General features: G+C 33.9%; 1 protein-coding gene across 5 annotated transcripts in view; it reads left to right on the top strand.

Annotated features, from left to right (window-relative positions):
* Positions 1-6,402, top strand: part of LOC106884218 (neuronal acetylcholine receptor subunit alpha-10) — a 1,143,354-nt gene that overhangs the window by 323,777 nt on the left and 813,175 nt on the right. The gene's annotated exons all lie outside the window — the stretch shown is intronic.

Raw genomic sequence — 6,402 nt, 5'->3', positions numbered from 1 at the left:
TATATATATATACATATATATATACATATATCCGAAAATACACACAAACACACACACACACACACACACACACACACACACACATATATATATATATATCATTGTATGTAATGGAATTATATGCCATGTTATGTACCCACGTGTGTGGCAGAACGGTTGCTTGAAAACACGCTACCATACCTGCATTATCGACATGTATGTATACATATAGGTGAACATATATAGACATAACTTCAAATGTTGATGCACTTGTATTTATATACGCGCAGACTAAATTAATCGCAAACACACGTGAAACATGCATATCTGCATAGAGACATAAGCACTCACACGTACACGCTCTCCTGCGCACACATCCATAGATAAATTCCGGTATCACCGACTTTGTAAAAAAAATATCTCTTGACCTCTCAAAATAAAGGGTTAACAATACTTAGATTGAATGTCAACTTGTTTTCATAAATTCACACACACACATTTTTGGTCCATGCAAAAGAGCATTTAAATACATACACCTTTATGGACGGGAAACCCCGGCTAACCCCATAAACTGGCCCTCCCCATTAAAAGCAATAAATGTATATACACACACACACACACACATATATATATATATATCCATTTGTGTGTGTATATGTATTTTTGTACAAGTATACGCATATATATGTGTGTGTGTGTGTGTTTCTATGTATTTCTGTATATATATATATATATATATATATATATATATATATATAGAGAGAGAGAGAGAGAGAGAGAGAGAGAGAGATAGAGAGAGAGAGAGGGGGGGGAGGGAGACAGATAAGATATATACATATATATGTATATATATTATATATAAACGCAAATCACACACATGCACACATGTGTAGACTTATATGCATGTGCATATATACATACTTACATGCATATATATATATATATATATATATATATATATATATACATACATGTATGCACAACTATATGTGAAGTGCATGCACTTGTATGCATATATACGTAAACGTTCAATTTTGTTTATATATATATTGTAGATATAAATAAATAAATAAATACATCTACTTTTTTCTATATGCGTTTAGGTTATATTCGTGATACTATATAATAGTGATTGTTGCTCTTCTTTCATTCTCAAATTTATTAATTGCGGTAATTTGTTGTTGCTGTGCTAGTTGTCATTACAGGATCTCTTTCCTACGATTAGTCTAAGCCCTTTTCCTTTCAATCCGAAGTCTTACCTTGGTGGAGTATTTCGCTTCCATAGAATTACATACCTGCCCTGTACTGTTGTCGATTTAATCGGCTAACTACCTCGTCTATCGAAATCGTTGTCGTTGCGTGTATATCGGAATATAGGGCAGTGGATTGACTGAACTGTTTGAGCATCGGACGAAAAAAGTTACAACTGTTTAACATGTTCAAAACCAGCTGAGGTCAATCTTCGATTTTTCGTAATCCATAAAATCCTTTTCTTGTATTGGCACACAGCCTGAAATTTGTAGGGGAGGTGCAGGCTAGTATTTTACATAGATGCCAGTGATAGGGCATTACTTATATCATTGATCCAGAAAGGATGAGAGGTAAACTAGAACTCAGAAGGCAGAGACAGACGAAATGCCGCTAAGCATTTTCTCTGGTGTGCTATGTATTCTGTCACATAACCACATTTTGAAATCTATAATATGAAGTACTAGTGAAGTACCCCAGGTAGCTCTAAGCGACTAATCCATGCAGAAAATACCTAGAAATGTTTCTATTTAAAAAAAAAAAACTTAATATCATTGTTATTGTTGTTATACTTGAGTGTGTACATGCTAATTCATGGACGCAAGCATATGTTGGCGCTTTTAGGTATTAATGAATGAGTGTAAGAGATGAAATTATTTATAAGGTTGTATCGATATTAATGCCCGTGCCTGCATATCCATATATACAAACAAACATACATAAACATACACACACACACACACACACATCAGAAGTAGGGACAAGTGAAGACCAATAAGAGTACCATGCGGTCGATTGCCTTATATGATATCCCAATCGACACACGAACTCATATGAGCTTAAAAAATTGGAACTTAATAAATTCAAACATTAGTGTCTCGTTAAGATATTCGTTTCGCAGTCGTGTATTTCCGAATTTAATTTCACATCTTGGCACCATCAGTAAATATTTAGTTATAACTTCGGTAAGTCTGATACATTTCTCACTAGAATGTTGTAAACAGAAAATGTTTAGAAGTTATCCGTACAAAGGTGGGTTAAGTTGAATGTCATAGAAATATGGGAATAGCTTTTCTTATTAACATTCATCATTTAAATTGCATGTTTATTTTTGTGTGTGTGCGCTAATCATCCCTTTTATTAAACTGCAGCTTAATATAGTTTCCGTTGCAAGTGATGGATTTCGGCCAATTTTGAACCGAAACCAACGATTCCCCTTTGGAAAAAGTGAAGTGTTACACATCTAAACGCATACTGTTTACGGGGGATTGGGTGCTGAAAATTTCTGGGTTTGGGTAAAAAAAAATATAATACAGGAGAATCAGTTAATTATAATTTTATTTAACATATTCCCGTCTCAGATTTACACACTTATTGCAATGGTCCTTCAAGTTTTTAAGCCCTGTAAAAGAACTTAGAAGGTTGGGCCTCCAGTCATGCCTTTCGCGACACCTTTAAACCAGGAAATTTTCAGCACCCACACGTAGTACTGCGTAGCATTAAAACGCAACGCTTAACATCCCGCTATTTTATTCATCAAAATATTTTGCATGGATGCTTTACTCATGCAAATCGGTGTATTCAATTCAATTAAACTCTTCGTAACAGAGGAATCATAATCGGCGTCAGAAACGTTTACATCAATGAGAACGTGAGCGTGTAGTGTATGCTTCTGCGTGTGTGAGTGTGCATATCTGTGTATTATGGGGCGGCAAATCTTGTGAGTGCTGGAGAGAATGTCATGCATTATCCATCCTGTTAGTCTAGTTAAATTTGACCCTCAATCTTGCTTGTCGACAAATTTATACCAGTCCAGAACGGGGTCAGTTCTTTTCTCTTACATTGTGTAAGAAACACTTTCGTTATACACGGAAATATATGCGGCAAGATTTGTTTAAATACTCAAGACAGAACATATTTTATAACATCACCTCCTGTGACTCGTAGTCCTGTTGGGAGCCCAATACAAGGAATGCACATGTATTATGTTTACGAGTGCCTGTGCGTTCATATTTAAAATTATACATATTCAAGTATTGCGTATAGTCATATAGAAGGCAATATAGATAACTATATGATGCTATGTTGTCATACAGGCATGAATTCAGCCATTTGTAATATGAATTAAGGAGCGCTCCGTCGGTTACGAAGTTACGATGTCCCAGCTGATACGATCAACGGAACAGCTTGTTCGTAAAATTAACGTGCAAGTGGTTGAGCAATCCGCAGACACGTGTACCCCTAATGTAGTTCTCAGGGAGATTCAGCGTCACACAAAGCGTGACAAGGCCGGCTCTTTGAAATGCAGGTACAACTCATTTTTGCCCGCTGAGGGGACTGGAACAACGAGAAATAAGTGTCTTGCTCAAGGACACAGCGCGTCACCGGTAATTGAACTCACGACCTTACATTCGTGAGTCACCTTCACTGTAATATTAAAGAAGCTAGTCAAACTAACATTATTTCCTTTTCACTATAAATATATGACGAACTGACATCTTATCATCTACGAAACATATTTCTTTAATTTCTGTATGTAAAGGTATTTCTTTAATTCTTATCTGTAAATGTATTAAATTGATAATCTGTTCATGTGGAGGATTAGTTTTTGATTATAGAATTACTTACCCAATAAAATATTAAGTCGTTGTGCATTTAATTGGCTCTAATACAGTATATCCAATGATACGTCTGAATAAGCGTGAGAGAGTGTGAAATAATATAAGGCTTTTGAATTATAGGGAGTTCTCTATGCAAGTGATTAGCATGTAGTTTCCGACAACCCGATTCCGCTGTTCGATGGCAATGCGATAACCACAGATTGTCCAAAGATTTCTTGGATATATTCGTGGCTATTGCATTGATATGGAGCCTGGTTACTTATTATTCTGAAGCAAACAATTAAGTAATCAGGTATACCCGCACTGTAAATCATTGTAAAACATGTGCATGCTCACACAAAATGCACACACATATATACATATACATACATACATATATATATATATATATATATATATATATATATATATATATATATATATATATATATATATATATATATATATATATATAAATATATATATATATATATATAGCACAAATATATAACAAACGTTATGATTTCCACAAGATCCTGAACATCACGTTGTGTAGACCTGTGAGTATACTAACATTACAAAGGTTACGTTGAACCAATTTTGTATACCTTGTTCTGTTTTGAAGTCCTTCAGTTATTTTTTTTAATGGTTGAGAGTATATGATTGAGTTTTTCGAACAATGCTTGTTACCATTTCAATGTGCTTACGCATAAAATCTGTTAGATACACTCAGAAACGTGATTCGTCTTTAATGTAGTATAGCTTGTTTTTTCCTAAATGTTTATAGAGATAAAACCGAGACGTTGTAAATAGCAGTGAAAAGAGAAAGCAAGAGAACCTCTTTTTTTGGATTGATCCGGTACCAGTACCTGGATTATTTATTTATTTATTATTTTTTTTTTTTACTTAATTTTCGATAGCGGTCGGATTCATTTTTAGTATTCTCGTTTGTGAGAGCAGTAGAGTTTATTTCAGATATTCTCATTTTAAAAATCATCTCTGGCTAATCGTTGACAGGAAGTTGGTGTTGCCTTGGCGGGGGTTTGCGCACTTTGAGTGCTCTTGTTATTATTGTAATAGAAGCTGGTAGATTATTATACTGCATGTTGAATACATGTGAGAAACAACACGATTTTCATTATTTCATGTTTCCTTAATAAGGTAAAGACTAGGAAGTATATTGTTTCTTTATTATTGTTAGGAAATGACCTGGCTTTATAACCAAGAAACAACAAGTTTGTATTAAAACAAATGTTTTGTCTTTGAAAACAACACGTTAAAAGCAAGCTTATAAAAGCATGTAAAAAACGTTTCTCCAATAATATTATAGCACAATAACATTTAATTTTAATTGAAATCTGGTTATATTATTTAGTTGCGCAACCAGATTGAGAGATCAAATTAGGCCATCAACATCAATTTGCTCTCTACTTAAGGATATTTAACTAAGACTAGGCAGCCATATTTGTATAAATCCTGAATACATAAGGTTACGCAATGAAATTAGTCAACGGGTGAGCATCTTGACATTCGCTTGGGCGGTTAGATATAGCAGCCATAAGCTGCTTAAAACATGATTGAATATGGTTATAAGAAATGTCACAGAATATATTGTCTGAGATAAATCTAAGAATTGAACAACAACTACCGAGACAAATTTGATAATATAACAGTTCCACTAGAATTGATATGAAGTTAAGCAACGTGTGCGTACCATCAACGCACTGAAATTTTCATAGCTGTTTGGGCTTCGAGAAAAAGTAATGTAATATTTCACATATCACAACTTAATTCTTCAAACATAGGAATAGTAGATTACATAGAACGGTGCTAGACTAACTCTGAACACATGGAATGCTCATTTTTCATCATCCAAGTTTGATCTGTAGCTGAATAACGAAACAATAACAGTATAAATATAAAGACAAACGCCTGGATACCAAGGAAGATATAGTAATTACATTTTGCTAGATACAAATCCAGTTTATGTTGGGCAGGTGTGGTATAAATTTCAAAAGATTTCATTCCATCTTATTACTAGATTTTAGTTTATAGTCTTGAAAAAATCGGCCAATTTGACTCTGGCAGTTTTTCAAACCAAATGAAGAGGTGAAGTTTTAAATTCTTTTAATTCATTTTGATACTCTTTAGAGTTAACTAACGAACGTCGTGTTTCCCACAGCAAAATACTGACAGAATGAATACTGATATACCGCATTTCTATATACGTACTACGTAACATATAACTCCACATCATTATATACAAATTTGAGTTAATCAAAGTAGTAACAAAGACATTAATGTTGATGTAGTCAAAAGTTATTACCTATTATGTAAGAGAATAGACACTCACACGCATATATATATATATACTTGATACTACATGGACATATCTATCAGCATGTATATCTATGTGTGTGTGTATGTGTGTGCGTATGTGTGTATGTGTATGTGCGCGCATGTGTGTATGCGTGTGTTTATGTGTGAATATGAGCATGCGTGCATTTATATATAAACGCATCCGCGCACACGCACATTCTCATACAAGTATATATATATATATATATATATATAT

This window comes from Octopus bimaculoides, chromosome 3 (assembly GCF_001194135.2).
Source record: "Octopus bimaculoides isolate UCB-OBI-ISO-001 chromosome 3, ASM119413v2, whole genome shotgun sequence".
NCBI lineage: Eukaryota > Metazoa > Mollusca > Cephalopoda > Octopoda > Octopodidae > Octopus > Octopus bimaculoides.
The sequence above is the reverse complement of the archived record's forward strand: the minus strand, read 5'-3'. Positions and strand labels throughout refer to the sequence as shown.